We start from the raw sequence: 18,548 nt of genomic DNA on the forward strand, positions 1-18,548 counted from the left end.
AGTCTTAGCTCCCATGCTCCTTCCTCCAGGAAGCTTTCCCTGACTGCTCCAAGCCGACTTGGGTGTTCCCTCCCAGGCTCCCACTACATTTTGCATGGAACTCCACCACAGCAGTTATCTCATTTATGGGACGACAGGACTTGCTGGTTCTAGGACTTACCTAGAAAACACTTTTCAATGGCTGTATTTCAGTTTTCCTTCCAGCCATGCTGTCTTTGGCTTTGTGGGGGCATCTTTAGTTATTTCTTTGGAATCAGACCATGAGGTATGGATTTGGGTGCAGGTGATAGATTAAAGAAGTTTTCCCCAGGGACTCTGGGAAGGGAGGTGGGGGCAGGACAAGGAAGGAGAGGAGGCTAAGGTGCTTCCTCTTCAGGCCATGTCCAGCAAAGGGGGCTGCCACCTGGTCCGCAGGAGAACTCTGCAGGGCAGGTCATGCATCACTCTTGTTCCCGATCAAGGAAGGAGCTGCCAGCATGATTAGGGCTGGGATGCAGGGGGAGGATTGGGAAGGAAATTCTTAGGAAGTGTTAGTTGTCTGCACATGCAGGCAAAAGGTGGAGGGGCACGAAGATGGTATAAAGAGATGGGAAGAAATGGGCAGAGCACTGTCAGTGTCAGCCACATGAGGCACATAGCTCCACATGACCCAGACGGGCCTTAGAACCTCCAGGCAGAACCTCTTCCATGGCAATCCCACCTAGCACTCTTGTTTCACATAAGCAAGTTCAAGGACCCTGAGTGATGGCCCCCCCTGGGGTCCAGACCCACATCCTCAGCTGCACCGTTCCCTATGGAGAAAGAGAAAAGTTGCCAGCCTCTGCTCATCTTGTCCCCCAGTTCTCCTTTCCCCAAATCCCATTTTACAACTGGAACTTCTACACAACTCACCTACGTGGCAGACCCTTCGTGACCACCCTTTAAATTCATCGTCACACTGACTCTGCAGGACATTGTCCCTGCAGACTCTGCTTCTCTAGATAGTAATCGCAGTGGAGACCCTGCCTCTGTCGCCTTGGACCCCACCTTCCTGCCTTGCAGTGAACCTCTGTCCTCTGGGGGCACAGTTCTTCCCTGGATTAGCCTCATCAGGCCACCTGAGGGCCTTGCTTCCTGGGAACCCGTTCTCATCTGACCGCCAGCAGAGGGGTGGGCATCTGATCCAGGCTTCCTTCCACAGCCCAGGAGCTGTGGCCCTGGGTTTGGCTGCAGGTGAAGCTGCCAGCCCTTTCCCTGAATGGCTCTGCTGTTTCAGAGATGCACAAGGCCTCCTCCGGCAGGTACAAGGATGTGCTGCTACACAGGGGGGGTGTGCTCTGGAGCCGCACACCTGGGACAGGCTGCTGACCCCCTCTGTGCCTCAGTTTCCTTCCTCCGAAATGCAGATACAGATAGTGGCCACCTGATAGGTTGTTATGCTCACTGTGAAAGGAATGGTATATAAAGAAATTGGAATGCAGGCACCTGGCTGGCTCAGTCGGTAGAGCGTGTGACTTGATCTCGGGGTTATAACTTCGAGCCCCACGTTAGGTGTAGAGATTACTTAGAACTAAAATCTTAAAAAAAAAAAAAATTGGAATGATGTCCAGCAGGCTGTAGGTTTTCAATGACTGTGGCTGCCACATTTGGATTAAATCGCAGAAGAAAAAGATGTCTTGACAAAGGACCCTAGAGCGCAAGCACAGCAGAAGGCTGCAGCCTGCCCTAGGACACCTCTCCGGAGCTCTAGACACGCACGCCAACAGGTTAGAGAAAATATGCCCTAGACTCTCAAGGCGTGGTGACACGGTCAGTGCCTGATCGGAGAAGCAGAGCCAGGGCAGGAAGGGTGGCTCAGTGGCAAGAGGTTATTAGACAGCGAGGAGCCGCCACTGTTGAAACTCAGCATGGAAACTCCGGAGTCCACGTCAATGCTAGGGTTTGGTCCGGGAGCATCTCTGCGTGTTTCCTCCAGGATTCTCTGCATACCTCGCTCACGCTGCTTTTCCAGGATTACCTACGTGTGCAACAGCAAATCCCAAGTCCCGTCTTTAAGCCATGCCTCAACCTCTCCCTTTCTCCTTCTTGTCACCAGAGCGGGGAGGAAAAATCACAAAGCCCTTATCAAAATAACTCGAGAGCAGCAATGCTTTGAAATTAAACTTTAATTAAGCACCATTAATAAAACATCAATTCCTACTCTGCAGAGACGTGTGGACATTATCATATTAAAAACAGCAACACCCAAGACAGCGGTCCCAGGCTCCCAGCTCGGGCCCTGCTGTGCTGAGGGAAGACTGCTGGGGAGCACGGGCCCCTCTCTCTGCTGGGATCAGGTTCCATTCCTCCTAAGGAGGGAAGAGGCACCATTTCTGTTTGTGGGGAGCTCATTCACCGCAAGGACAGGCTGAGGTGGGATCGTGGCTCTAGTGGATCCCCTCTCAGGAAACCACAGAGCAGCTTCTCGGATTGAGCTGCCTGGATTCATGCTGCTTTTGTCTCGGCTCCAAAATTGTCTTCTGGGGAATTTATAGATTTGGCAATTTCAGTGCCAAACATATATATATAATATATATTATATATATATATATTATATATATTATATATATAATATATATATAATATATATAATATATATTTATTTATATAATATAAATATAAATATAAATATATATGTCATATATAAATATATATGTCATATATATATATCATATATATATATCATATATATATGATATGTCTGAAATGGAGCTATCACATATAAAGATACATAAAATATTTTTAAATATTTAAAAGTAAATGGCAGAAATCCCAACATCTGATCTCTCAACTCCGTGAGAGCATATGTTATAGCTATGATAGTATAGAACATCTAAGAAGCTTAGCATTGGTTGAAAAATAGTCAAGTAGACAATCCGCATTCACATTTCCAGTCACTGTAAGCATGATTTTATGCGACAAAACCAGAAGAAGAGACTGTTTTGGCAAAACCGCCACATGGGTTGGTGATGTGTGTTTTCACTGTATCGTGTCTAGGGTTACATACTGTCAGGGAGCCCCTGACATGCTGCCTTTGGTCACTTAGATTTGAGTCCCTCTGCTGGAAACACGGTTCTTTCCCCTTTGTAGATCAGCTTCTCTGTGCAGTGGGGCTCAGAGGTCTGGTGAGTCCCCGATTCCCCCACGAACTTTTCACCCAGTGGTCTTAGCCTCCTTAATAATCCTCACCTGAATCGGTTACTACACTGGTATTTATAAAAGGATGAATTTTATTTTATTTTTAAAAAGGTTTTGTTTATTTATTTGAGGAGAGAGAGAGACAGAGGTAGTGACAGAGAGCATGAGTGGGGAGGAGAGGGAGAAGCAGGCTCCCCGCTGAGCAAGGAGCCCGATGCGGGGCTCGATCCCGGGACCCCAAGATCATGACCTGAGCCAAAGGCAGACGCTTAACCAACTGGGCCACCCAGGCACCTAAAAGGGTGAATTTTAAATCTGTCATCCCCTCTACATGTGTTAATTAGTATTCTTTACAGAAGGGTTTTCTCTCCCCATCCCCTTCCCCGTTTTTAGTATTCTCGTTGACTCATGGATCATTTGTTTTTGACTCCTTGTATTAAAATCCAGTGCTATTTATAATTCTCTTCGATGCTCACATTGTCTCATCTGTGGCTAGTGGCTTGACTCCTAGGTTCTTTTGACATGTTCTCATTAGTCTTCCTTGCTTCTGCCATAACAAATTATTCTAGACCACCCTTGTAACATCTCTGCTCCAGTCCTGAAGTCAACCACTTGTCTAAGGATTTCTGGTTGCTTTCAGTGGGAAGTGGTATTTTGGCATTAAGATATACATCTTAGCTTGATCGATGGGGTGTTACCGCCTCTAGACTGTTCAAGGAGGTAGAACAGAGGGATATAATTTATCTGTTTTAAATCACAAGGTTGCACTGATTCAAATCACCTCTTAGCCTCATTCCATACATAGATCTCCTTCCTCTCACTGTGAGAACCCTGGTTCTCACCATCCACACATTTCTTCATTTGCTCCATCCTACAATGCATAATAAAAGAGTTTCAGAATTACAGTACCAATCCCCCCAAAACAGGAAAGGTAGTATGTTAGGTTAAAGATTTTCTTTTGTTTTTCTCTCCTGAAGCAACCAAAATACCATGTTCAAAGGCTTAGTCTCTGATCTGTGAGGTTTTATTATCCATTTGATGCCCAGTTAGATTCGTTTGTTTCCATTTTAAGGTTTACCTCCCCCCTCCTTTTAATTTTATTGTTTTTAAAATCAAAACAGTTGCATGGTTCAAAAGTCAAAACTATAGGGGCGCCTCGGTGGCACAGTGGTTAAGCGTCTGCCTTTGGCTCAGGGCGTGATCCCGGCGTTCTGGGATCGAGCCCCACATCAGGCTCTTCCACTATGAGCCTGCTTCTTTCTCTCCCACTCCCCCTGCTTGTGTTCCGTCTCTCGCTGGCTGTCTCTCTCTCTGTCGAATAAATAAATAAAATCTTAAAAAAAAAAAAAAAGTCAAAACTATAAAAAAAAAAAAAAAAACACTCAGAGGTAGTACCGCTATCTCCGTCTCTCACACTGTTCCTGTCCACACGCAGAAGGTCACCATTTTTATTCATTTCAGAGATGATTTTTCCCATAGTCGATTTTGCAAAAAACGGTAAAAATCATTTCTCTTTCTCTTATTTTTATATAAAGGATAGCACCACATGTCTCTGTTCACTTACTATACTCCGGAAACCACTGCATATGGGTGTGGACGGTTTGTATCATTCTGATAGCTGCATGAGACTCGTTATGTGCATATGCTATGCTTTATTCAGGCAGGGGGCAGTGGACACTTTGGTGGTTCCCATTACGTGCTATGACAACTAATACTGGAGCCAATAGCCTCGTGCTTACGCGGTTTGGTATTTGTGCAGTTGTATTTTCATGGTAAATTCCTACAAGTGGGATTGCTGGGGTCAAAAGAGAAACAAACACGCAGTTTTGTTAGATGTCGACAGACGCTCCTCCTCAGAAGTTGTATCATTTTACATTTTCACCAGCAATGTAGATTCCTTCATCTTAACACCAAATATGAGAAAGCAAACAATATTATTTTTCCTATTTTACAGTAAGGAGTTTGAGGCTCCCCTAGAATTTATAATAGGTATATAAAATATAATTGATTATAATTAATATGTGCGAAATATAGTAATACAATTGATATGTGATATGATTAATGACATATAATACGTATATTACTTAATATGGTAAATGGACTTGCACTGTAGGAAAGACTGACGTGTCTCAGGAATGAGTGCCTGTATTTTGTGTGCATTTCTAGAAGCCTCAGTATCTGGTTCCTCAGGTGATAGGAAGCTAGAAGGATGCTGCACGTTGCTAGGGACAGGTGCATGTATAGTAACAAGACACAACACATGAGATCTAGAAAAGAGGGAACTGAGAAGAAAAGTATAAAAGGCAGTAAATAACAAGGCAACCATCCGGAGTCATTTAGTGGAAGGGTAATAAGCTATACTTACCTTAGCAGGTCCTGAAAACATCATTTAACTAGAGCTCAGTACGTTTTTGAGGTTTACGAAGATGACCTTGAGATATGACACAAGGTGAGGAGAAATGCGGTTGTGGTTTGTGAATGCCCGTGTTGACCTAGGCCTTGTGCTGATATCCTTCATTCCTGCAGTGAGTCACCAAATCCTGCAGTGTTGGTGCTTTTTAATATGGCTTAGAGAACTCTGAGGCTCAGAGAGTTCAAGGAACCTGTCCCAGGCTGTCAAGCAACAAGTGGCAGAGCCAGTAAATCGATCCTGAAATCTCACCCATGATTTCTTTCCCCTGACCATCTATTAGATAATCCTACAACGTACCAAACCTCCCCCACCGTCTGTGCTTTATTTTTTCTATGGCATTCATCATCATCTGAAATGCTGTGTGTGCATGTGTGTGTACATAAGTCCATAGACACACACACGTTTATTGTCTGGCAAGCACATAGTAGGTGCTTATTAACTATTTGGTGAGTGAATGTCTCATATCAAAGTCCATGCCTCTTCCCCATATCTCAGGGCCTGCTTATATGCACTGTTTAAGAAGGGGAGGATAGGTGTGACGTATGCTATCTGTACTCAGATCCAACTCATACTGACTTGCTAGAGCTGCTCCTTAGCCTCTTTTCTCACCTCTTAGTTATGTGATTCCATATTCATTGCTCAAAATTGTCACGTTGGCGACTTTACACCGTGGATACCGGCAAACATGTTGGTGTTTTGTTTTTCCTGGGAAGTTGGTTGTGAAACATTTACTGATGCACCACTGCAGAGTTCCATTAAAAAGATATATTCGTGGGGTGCCTGGGTGGCCCAGTCGGTTAAGCATCTGACTCCTGATTTTGGCTCAGGCCACGATCTCAGGACTGTGAGATCCAGCCCCTGCTTAAGATTCTCTCTTTCCCCTTCCCCCTGCTGCACTCCTTGCATGCACTCTCTCTTAAAAAAAAGAAAAAAAGAAAAAGAAAAAAAGATATATGTATGACATCTTAAAATGTAAAAGTTTATCCAGAAAAAAATCTTTCCTTCCACAAGACTGGGACGTCTGTCATGTCTCCATCAGACACACTTATAGATTCTGGTGACCTTCAAACCATTTTCAAATTATTTTGACTTTTCTTAAGTTAGTTCTGAGTCTGTTTATAATGAACCAACCAGCCAACAAATATGGCCCCTGGAATGGAGAGGCCAAAAAAAAAAAAGACCTAGACAAGAGAAACAAGATGGGAACCTCTGTTGACTCCGCAGAGCTCTGCTCTTTCTGCACGAGCTTCCTGCTCTCCCATGACTGCCCGCAGGGTTCACCACTACCAGCCCCACTTCCCAGATATGAAAATGGGAAGAAGAAAGGAAAACAGGAAAGGAGAAACCTTCCCTTGATTACACTCTGTCCCCCTTTATGTTGAAATGAAAATTTCCCTTAAATTACCACCTGACTTTTAGGCACAAGAAAACATCTGGTTTAATTACAGTGAATTTACATGAACCTACTGACAAGAAGCACAGTTAAAATTAGCAATTTCAGTGCGCTTTTTTTTTAAGGGAATGAAATTATAAAGTAATTAACCTTTGTTGTAGAACTCTGTCAGAAGGATGGAAAGTTCTGTGCTGTTAGATACAAGAAGAAATGAAATTGTGGGGAGGGAATATGTGGACTCATTAAAGAAGTATAAAGAAAAAAAAAAAGACTAAAGTAACACAGAATGAGAAGATAAGAAGAAAGCGGAATCTTTCTCCAAGAAATCTTTTCATGATGAGAGAGAGAGGGGTGGGAAGGACCCAGTTGAATCAAAAGAAAGTAAGTCTGCTCCGTTGGAAGGACATCTTGACCTGGAGAGCAGTAGTGTGGTGTGGCCGAAAGAGCCTTGGTCCACAGCAGAGAGAACCTGGCTTTGCCACTCACAGGTGGTGATAGTGTTTTTCAGCCATTCTGAACCCGCATCTACTAGAATATGGACAAAAGGGCCAATTCAGAAAATACTTTGGAGTCCGAAGGATGTGGGCTCTATTCAGGCTCCATCCACGACATTGTTATGCAGCCTTTGTTACTCGAATACCTGGCACTGCAGTGTCCCTGTCTGTGAAATGGGATGATAATACCACCAACCCCTTTAGAGTGTTCTACATGAAAGTCTGTATGTAAAGCCCTCAACTTACTCTCTGCCAAGAGGACACACTCAGCGGTGCGGCCAGTATCAGATATGGAACGCAGATTTTAATCAACAGAATGTAAAAAGAAACCAAAGCAAGGATCTTTGCAAAATATCTGTTAGTCATGGGCAAGGGGCCATTTTAGAATAACCTGTAATACCTCTGTAAACTCCATCTCAAATATCTCACTCTGACTCTAGAAATGAATGTGTGTGCCAGGGTTCCAATAAAATTTTATTTAAAACAAGCAGCTGGTTGCATTTGGCTGTAGCCGTAGTTTTCTGACCCTCGATCCACACTGATTCCCCTAATTATTTCCTCTAATATCTTGGCTTTACAATCCAGCAATATACTAATGGTTTCCCCCATTGGTGTCCAGGGCTGGACCTCTCCCCTGCCCTCCAGAGTCATTTATCCACCTGCCTCTTCAGTCTGGCCAGCTGGATTGCTAATCAGTCTCTGGAATTAAACATGTCCAGAGCTGACCTCCCGATCACCCCTCAGCCACCACCAAACTCTCTTCCCACAGTCTTCTCCATCTCTGTTAATCCCAACTGCCTTTTATTAGTAGCTTGAGTCAAAAACCTTGATCGCTCACTTTTATCACACCCAAGGCCCTAAATACTTTTCAACATGGATTCTCTGTGGTTGGCACCCCTTTGCTTTGGGCAAAGCAGCAGCTCTGCGTATTTCCCACATCCCATCCATCAGCACGTTCTCTTGGCTTATCTTTCAGTCAATAGCATGACCTCGACCATTGCTTACAGCCTTTACTCCTCGCTCTCTGGTCCAGGCCACTGTGATGTCCCACCTGGATTATTACAGTACTCTCTTAAATGATCATTCAGCTTCAGCTCTGGCCCCTACACTCTTTTCTCAGCACAGCAGCGAGGATGATCTTGTGAACCCATGCGGCAAATCATATCATTAGCCCTCTGCTCAGAACCTTCCAACGGTTTCTCATGTCACTGTAATGAAAAGCCCTAGTCCTTACAGTGGCTTTTGGGGCCCCACGTGGCCACAACTACTTCTGGCTGCCTCTCTGGCCTCATCTCCTTCTGCCTCTGCCTTACTACAGAGATCTAATTGTTGTTCTTCTCAGATATGCCAGCTGTGTTCCTCCCTCAGCACCTTTGTGAGGGCCATTTCTGCTGGCTGGAATGATCTTCCCCCAAATAAACAGGGTGGTTCCTTCACCTGTTTCAAGTCAATGTCACTTTTCAGGGAGATCTTCCTCGATCTTTCTGTGAACAACTAGAAGCCTCAGGCACCACACTGTCTCTCTTCTCTGCTTCACGTCTCTCATTAGCATTTATCATTGGATGTACTATGTATTTCACTATACATTTTAGTATCTGTCTTCTCTCACTGGAATGCACACAGAGGAGACCACTTTTTTTTTCTGTTTGTTTACTGCATATTTTCAAGCACCCAGAAGAGTGCCAGGTAGAGAATAGGCATGCAGTAAATAAGTTATTGAATGAATGAATCTTGAGTCCTCAGAGACAAAATAGATTTTAAAATTATTTACCATAGAAATCAGAAGATGCTTGTAGAAAGTTATTTAATCTACTAAGTAAGTTATGGGAAGGATATGGCTTTTATGATGAGCAGTATAACACCATTCAGAAAGAGTAGAGGCAAGAACACCAAGGAAAATACGAATAATCCTGATTCTGCAGAAAAGCAAATTGGTGATCTCCAGGCTACACTAGAGCAGTTCTCAGAGAATGTGATGGGACCAGGGGGAGGAGCAAACACAGAGTAACACTACCTTTGTGCCAGGCACTTTGCTCAGCACTTCACTTGTGCTGATATATTGATGATTCAATATCTATCTACACAACACCTATGAAGTAGGGACTATTTTATCCTCATTTTGAAGGAAACTGGGGCACAAAGAGGTTAAGCAACTTGCTCCAGGTTATATGGCAAGCGATGGCAAGAACAAAACAGGACACAAACCCAGGCAGTCTGGCTCAGTCTATGGTCTTTGTCATCGTGCAGTGCTGACTTTTGGGTTTACAGGATGGAAGTGAGAGTTGCCATTCAAGGTGGTGGTCTGATTCTTAAACATCTTCCCAAAGAACACCTTTAAACCTGCCCTGGGAACTAGAAGAGGCTGCCATCCCCAGGCCAGAAGAAAGGAATGCAATGCGGTGTTGAGAAAGGGGGACCTACATGGGGAAAAGATGACTGAGCTGTAACTTCATTGAAAGAAACCACTTCCTCACCCCGGGGCCCCAAGAGGAAAGGCTTCAAAGTCCAACTGCATTAATAACCTCAAACTCTGACTGACCAGGGTTCAAGGCAAGGGTGAGCTTATGGAGCTGGTGGACAGAGTGAGGGTCTGGAGAGCAGGGGATGGCATCTTTATATGTCAGTCCACAGTGCAGAGAATGAGAGCTCTCTCTCTAAGCCTGCATATGGTAAATAAGGAAAAGAGAGGGATTTAATGAGAGGCTGGTTTTGGGAAGAGATGCTCCAGTTAAAGATAGAGGCTGTGTTTTGGGTGACTTAAGGCTGCCCTTAAAGATATCAAACAGTTCTCTCTCTGACAAGAAGCTTCCTGCCGCCTGGCTATTTTCCTTCTCAAACCTTCCCTATCCCATCCTCAATCATGTAGACCTCTTATCTGGCCAAGTAATAGATGGGTGTATCTAAATTCTATCCTTTCCCTCTGGGTTAGAAATGTTTGAAACAGGGACTCCTATAATCACTAGCAGCACACATCTCGACCTACCAAACTAAACTATCTCGTTTCACCTTTCGTAAGGCTGCATAAGGAAGGATTATTGGACAGATGAAAACATCCTTTCATTCTTATTAAAGGGGACTAATCTGATAATGCAAAGCAAATGTCCCCTGAGCATTATAGCAAGAAGCAAGATTTTAAAACGGAATAAAACACTAATCCACATTCTCACCAGAATATATAAATAAATGCTGGGATAAAATGTGTACATGGAATGGAAGTCAATAATGTAAAGAGGTTAGTTCTCCCAGACTGATCTTTATAAAAAGAGTTTAGCACTATTTACTGTATTATGATTTGTATTTAATAATAAACCCTGTAGTGCTTAGGGATGTATGTTTAGGAAATAAAATTATAATGAAAAGCAAGATTCATTATTATTATGAAGTTAAGGTTACCTTTTGAGAGCATAAAATTGATTATTCATAAGTTAATGAGATGTATATTTGTTTTATACACTTGTGCTTATTTCACAAAAGGATAAAATAAGGATACTGAATACCCTTTTATACCGATAAATTTTACCACATGTGGAATATGAAAAATTATTGGGAAAATATAAACTTTAAAACTTGACTCAGCACACACACACAAAACTTATGTAATTTCACAGCAAATGGAGAAATAGAATCAGTAGTTTAATAAACTTCTCAGCAAAGAAAACACCAGTTCCGAATGGTCTTAAAGTACAGACACTCAAGGCAGTGCTGTCTCCGATCTTACATATACACTTTCACAGAGCAAAAAAAGAAGTAATATTTAACTCTTCATTTTATGACACTAGTGTAACCTTGATGTCAAAATCGGACAAGCTTATTATCAGAAATAGAAAAATTAAATGCATATACCCCCAAAAAATATTAGCAGACAATCCATTGCTGTATACAACTAGGAAAATATTAGTTTATTTTAGGAAATCAATATTGGTTCAACATTAGTAGATCCATTAATGTAATTCCCTACATTAAGAGAGGGACAAAAATGTATCATTATTATAATAGACACAGAAAAGCATCAGTTAAAGCTCAGCATGATTTAAAAAGAGAATATCCTTATATACCAAGAATAAAAAGGATCTTCTTATCCTGATAAAAGGGAACTAAGAAATCTACAAACGCCATAGTTGAGGATGAAATAATAAAATCATTTTTTTTAACATTGGAAAGCACACAGATACTTACCATTATCTCTGCTAAATATCATATTGATGGCTCTGGTTGAACACAGGAAAATTAAATAGAGTTAAAAGATTGGAAGAGAACGAAACTATTATCAACTGCAATGCTATGACTATTTACATAGATAACCCAAAGAAATTTGTACACAAATTATTAGAATTAAGAGAATGTGACATATTTGACAAAAGTTGGCATTTAAAAGCCAATTGCATTTCTAATCACCCAATAAGTAAGTGGTATGTTTTTAAAGATACTATTTACAATAGCAATAAAAATATAGGGTATTTAGGAATGAACCTAACATAAGATTTCAAGATGTAGAGTATATGTAAGTGTAGAAAGAATTGAAAGAGATTTAAAAAGACCTAAATGAGAGATAAGCATGTTTATGGGTGGGAAAACTCAATATTATCAAGACATGATATAGAAGGACATAAATCATTCCCATTTGATCTTTAGTTCATGCAATTCCAATTTAGAAACAAGACATTTTTCAAAAATGTACAAGGTCATCCTAAAATGTTTATGCCAGAGAAAAGGCAGGAATAGCTGAGATAGTCCTGAACACGAAGTACAAATCTGCAGGTCTTGCTCTACCAGATATCAAGACTCACAAATCTTTGTTACTTAGGAAGATGTGGTATTGAAAGGGAGGAAGAGTCTAATAGAAAAAGTGAAGAAAACAGAACATAGAAGTAGACCCATGTGTGTATATGGAAATGTGATGGGAGGCAAAGGTATGATGGAGATCAGTTGAGTAAATAAATATTTCTTTTTCGTTAAGTGGTGGTGGAATAGGGAGAAGAATTAGAATTGGATCCCTGCCTCACACCGTACATGGAAACACAATTACAAATGAGTTGAAGACATTTTATGAAAGTCATAACTTTAAAATTATTTGAATATAATTTAAGAAAATATTCCTATGACCTAAGAGAAAATATTTCTTAAATAAGATTCTTTTGTTAGAGTTTATTATTTTTGCTTGGGTTTATCTGACCTTGGGATAATGATTCAAATGCAAGTAGTTGATTTAGAAAGTGGTCTGGGACACACTCATACTGAAGAGTGGAAGGGAATGGAAGGAAGCCAGTATTGGTGTGTTATCAAGAAAATTACCTTGTGAATAACTGGGTTGTAAAATCGTGCCACTCAAAGTGTGATCCAGGGAACAGCATTGACTTATGAACTCTTCCTGGTCCATGACAAGATAATTATAGAAATAGAGATTCAGTATTTTGAAAGGAGGAGTTTGCATTTTTTTATGTTTTTAAATTTCGCCTTTACTTTTTAATTTTACTTTCCTATTTTTTGGTTTTGTATTTTATGATAATAATGGTCCACAACTGATTGAAAACAACAACCATCTCAACAACGATAGTCACTTTTATTGGAGATAGTTTGAAAAGTATTAATAGAATATGTCTCAGAGTTAACCCAACCAAGCAGTGGGGAGACTAGGATATTCATCCATTAACTTCCTTTCTTTCATTGCTTGAAGGATGTTTTAGGGGTGTTAACTCTCTGAGACTCTTGCTTGCCCTGTGCGGAGACCAAATTTGCTTTCACAGCCTTCAGGTAGAGTAACAGGTGTTTTGCAGTAAGCATTAGTGTATGGGCAGGGCTCCCACAGCATTTGCTACTAAGTCTGTTGGTTTTTTTTCCAGATTTATTGAGGTATACTTGATAAATAAAATTGTATATATTTAAAATGTACAACAACATGATTTAACATACATATACATTGTGAAATGATTACTACAATCAAGTTACTAAGTCTTTCTCCTTCTCTAGAAAAAATCTGATAAATTTGACTACATTAAAATTAAGAACTTATCTTTATCTGAAGGTAGCATAAAGAGAAAGAGAAAACACACAAACTGAGAGAAGATTTTTATAGCACACATAGCCAATAAAAGGATCAGTAAGAAGAATATACAAAGAACATCTACAAATCAATAAGAAAAGGACAGTAATATTCAATAAACATTAAAGATGCTTAGCCTCTTTAGTAAATGGCTAAAAGCAAATAAAACCTCAATGAAGTGTTAGTTTATGCTTACTAAATGGTCTAGAATTTTAAAAATCTGACAATACTAAGTGTTTGTAAGGATTTAGAGAAGTAGGACCTTTCAGAATATTGCTGGAGGGAGTATAAATTGTTACCACCACTTTAGAAAACAATTTGACTTTACTCAGTAAAGCTGAAGACATTTATACCCTTAGTCTACCTATCCTATCCCCAGGTACACCTGAATGAAATCTTATAAATAGTCAACTGAATGTCCAACAATATTCATTGGAGCTGTGTTCTAAGATAGCTCTTCTGAGAAGGAGCTCTGTCCTCCATCTACAGTACGTCTCACCATCTACTGAATGACAAAATAAGACTGTATTCATAAAATGAATGAAATAAAACTACATGCATCAACACGGATGAATCTCAAACAATGTTGAGTGACAAATGCAAATCATATAATACAAATATTCTGTTTCCTGTACATATAAAGAAGACCAGAGGAAATGAAATGATATCTTATCTTGGGATACATGTATATATTTAGAACTCCAAATAAAAATAATGAGTCTGATTAACATAAAATTCAGGTTGGTTACATGATTGTCTTTTGTTTTTGAAAGGGGGAGAGAGAAGTCAGCAGTATGGGGCACACAGGGTGCTTCAGTGATACAGTGATGTTTTATTAGAGGGGATAGTGGGTACATGTGTGTTTCCTTCATAGTTATTTTATAAACTATAGATTTATTAGATGTACTTTTGTCTTCTAGATTTCACAAAAGAAGCTTTTTAATAGAGTCAAAAGTCATATGAACAAAAGCAGTAAAGTCCTAGGAATGCAATTTGTAAGAAATTTTAAAAACTTTTTAAGTGACGGACATTTTTAAGTGACATCTGTCAATAAGTGAAGATTTATATGGCATGATTGGTGGGAGGACCCATTAAAAAAAGGTGTCATTTGCCCCTCAGAGAAGTGAAGAATACAACTAGAATAAAAGTTCTGACGGAACATTTTTGAAGTTTTGTAAAATTTTTCTGAAGTTCTTCTGGAAAAATACATGGATAGTGAGAGCCCAGGAAACTTTGCAAAAGAAGAATAATAAAAGAACTTTTTCTGTCAACTATTCAAACGTATTCTATGAACACAGCAGAGAGATGAGATACTGTCAGAATAAGAGGCTGGGGCTCGCTGAAATAGAACAGGGAGCCACACAGCACATGTCAGCATATAAAATAATCGAACATGCTAGCAAAATGGCATTTTAAATCACTGGGGAAAGTTCTGACTGGTCAATTAATTGTCCTAAGAAAACTGTAAAGAACTATAGTTAGAGTTCTACTTTGTGCAACGTATAAAATACATATCAGACGGATTCATGAGTTCGGTTTAAAAGGAAGGTGGGGGTAGATCACGTCGAAGAACATACAGATGACTATTCTTCTGATCTGCGGCGAGAAAGAGAATTTGCTCCCAACTGGAATTGGAGGAGGAAAACAGGTTCCCTGAGTGCCAGCAGCTTGATGCTCTCACGCACAGCCTCCCCTGGATAGACCCTTGTGAAGACTGGCATCTGCATTTCTTCATTCAGCTCACTTTGCACCTCTTAAAGCTTCTCGAAATTCCTGACCGTTGGTAGATGGTTTCACCCTGGCTTCTCAAGAAGATGGAGCCCCAAGGACACCTCAACTTTCCGCTCCAAAGCAGCAGCACATCTTCTTGTCTTCTCTCACAAGAGGAAAGGTGCTTTCTCTCTACCCACCGCCATTCCTGTCTTTTCAGGACAGGACCACTCCAGTCATTTCCTGTGTCTTTTCCACTCTTCTACCTCTTACTTCAGTTTTGGGTTTTTCCTGGTTGCCTGCAATCCTGCCATAACCTCTCCTGCCTTTGGTGGGCAGGAGGCGGGGGTGCACTGCTGTGGTCCGTAGTCTATCCTTGCTCTTCCTGCATCCCTGCCCCTTACAGCCCAAATCGCTGACTTATGTGGGCACAGTCCTTCACCTTTGGCTCTCTCCTCCGCCCACAGCAGGAGGGCTGTGAGGCCACCTTTCCCCCTCAATTACTCTCATGTTGTTCCCAGGTAACCTTGAAGACAGTACATTCAGTTCTGTGACTATCCAGTCACATCTGTCACTATGAACCAGTCCCTTCTAGATTCTCCTTTGACTGCTTCCATGACAGCCTCCATTCCTGGTTCAGAGGTTCCTCTCTGAACATGGCTTCTCAGTTTCTGTTTCCTTCTGATTGTCAAGATTGTGGTTCCTCTTGACTTTGTTGGCTCCCCTCTAAGCAGTCACCCTATCTCGTCTCTCCAGCTGCTACTCAGTGTTGCCATGTGGGTGTTCTACACACACCTCAGACGAAGCATCACAAAACCCACCAGCTTCCTTTCCAAAACTAGCCCTCCTGTAAGGCTCCCTTTCATGAACAGTACTCTGACCCACTCCACGTGTCTAAAAGAGACAAGCTGGGGGGTCTTCCTTGACACATCGCTTCCCTGTTTCACCCTTACCCATCACCACCAAATCACGTTCGCTTAGCAGCTGTAAATCTCCTGTACCGTCTGCTTCTCTTCTGTACCACCATCTCCCCATTGATGAGTGACCATCCTTTCTTCTCAGGATGGCCTTGCTTCTTCCATTGTTGTCCTCACATAGCAACCAACCACATTCCAGTACCTCCCCTCTGCACTTTTGCCCTAGGCACTTTTACTAATCTATCGTCTTTTATCTTCCACTTAGTATCCTGATTTACCAGACTAGATTTTCTCTGCTTGTTATAATTCTCCAAATACTTTGTGCTCAAAGTCCTGATATTTATGGCAAGGATGAATAGATAAGGGAAAGCAATTAGAGATCTGACAACTTAGAAGCTTCTAGATACATAAAAGATTCAAGAAGCAAGTGAAAAAATGACAAAAAATATTTGTAACCTATGCAAAAAAAAAAAAAAAAGCTTATGTCTTTAAAAGCAGATTATAATTACAAACCCATAAGACAACGATGGACAAAAATGAAGAGCCATAGAAGAAAATGAGAACAGGGTATAAAGAGCATGTTCATAAAAGAATCAATGCAAATGGCCAATTAAACTGAAAAAAAAACTGCATCTCCAGTTTTCTAAAAAGGATACACACACATACACTTAATTTTTTAAATAGTCAGTGTTGGCAAGGATCGGGAATAGTCATGTTCTTCTTCTGGGGAACCCAGAATGCTACAAACTCTGTGGAAGGCAATCTGACAGTGCATGTCAAAAGCCTTAAAAATAAAATTGTTCATCTACTTTGACCCAATAAATTAATTTCCAAGAATTTATCTTAGGGATATCAGCAGAGTTTCATGAAAATACTTATAAGAATTCTCATTGCAGTGTTACTTATAATCATAAAAAATTCAAACCAATTTTAATGCCCAGTAATAATGGTGACTATAATGGGGCATTAAAATGCATGGCCCCAAAGAACATTTAAAGATTTTTTGAAAATCTATGTTTCATTCAGTGATAAAAGAAGGTCACAATACAATATGTGCCGTAGGAGTTTAATTTTTAAAAATATGTATATGCATAGGCATAAAAATACTGGGAAAATATCTCTAGTTATGGGGATTATGAGTGATTTTGTTCTTTTCTTTTTTTACCCTTTCTGTGGATTCTTAATATTCAACATATTCTGTGTATCACGTCCATAATGAGAAAAACTAAATATATTTTAATTTAACAATAGGGAACTGATTGCAACATATGGCCAAGGCTATATTGAGAGAGGCATAGCGTGATGATTAAGAGTATATGCTTTGAAGCTCACAGACAGGTGTTCAGTTCCCTCTTTACAACTTAAGAGCCGGATGACCTTGAGCAAGTTATTTAATTCTCTTAGCCTCAGTTCCCTTATCAGCACAAAGGAGATAATACATACTGGGCAGAGCTGTTTTGTGGCTTAAATGAAATAATGTATGTAAAATTCTGATCAAAGAGTAAGTGCTTAGTGAAAGTACCTGCTTTTATAATGCCAAAATATAAATAGATCCGGTAATGATTTACATGAATTCATGATTCCCTAGGGGGTTATAACTGGAAGTTTGGAGAACCATTTATTTTATGGTTCAGCATCTTCCAGACTGTCATAATGATGCTGGAATCCAGCAGGAGGATGTTGGCAGGAAAACTGACCTGGGTACAGAAGCAGACTAGGAAAGGTTTTACTCATTAGGGCAAAATGCTGGCATGGGTCATTTATTCATCTACTTGACCAACCAGCAAATGGTTATTAAGCATCTACCATGTGCCAGGCATTGGAGACTTCAGCAGCGAGACAAACTAGCTGCCTTGTTGGAATGAGACAGACTTCTTGTAAGTGGATTGAGGTTTCAAGACACGTAGATCCTGTTGGATTCAGGATTTAGGAAACTGAGGAATAGTTGGAGCCCCCCCCCCCCAACCATAGTTGGAGACAACTTGGCAGGGTCAGGAAAGTGATAGTGGGGCTCACTTTGCATTCCTCACTTACAAATTCTAAGGCAAGAGTGTGATTCTAGAATCCCACCCGCTGGGAGTGCTGGGGTCTAATGATGTCCTCCGTATGTTGGCCAGTTTAGTTCAAGGTCAGACTTACTCAGTCTGCAAGATAAAAGGCCATTGGCTCTCCAGAAGAGGTGTTAGTAAACTGTGGCCCATGGTCAACACCAGCCTAATGCCTTTTTTTTAAAATAAAGTTTTATTGGAATGCAGCCACACCCATTTGTTTTTGTGCTACAAGCACAAAGTTGAGCAATTGCAACAGGTGCCGTATGGCCCACAGAGCCTGAAGTATTCATTATCTGAGTCTTTATAGGAAAGCTTGGCCAACTGCTGTTCTAGGTCGACGGGGCTGGGGAAATGGGATGGAAGGTGACATCAGG

The 18,548-nt window shown here is 40.9% G+C and overlaps 1 protein-coding gene across 1 annotated transcript in view; it reads left to right on the plus strand.

Moving 5' to 3' along the window:
• PTPRT (protein tyrosine phosphatase receptor type T) overlaps nt 1-18,548 on the plus strand; it is a 776,661-nt gene that overhangs the window by 392,700 nt on the left and 365,413 nt on the right.

Source organism: Ursus americanus, chromosome 22 (assembly GCF_024610735.1).
Source record: "Ursus americanus isolate L20-20 chromosome 22, mUrsAme1.1.p, whole genome shotgun sequence".
Taxonomy (NCBI): domain Eukaryota; kingdom Metazoa; phylum Chordata; class Mammalia; order Carnivora; family Ursidae; genus Ursus; species Ursus americanus.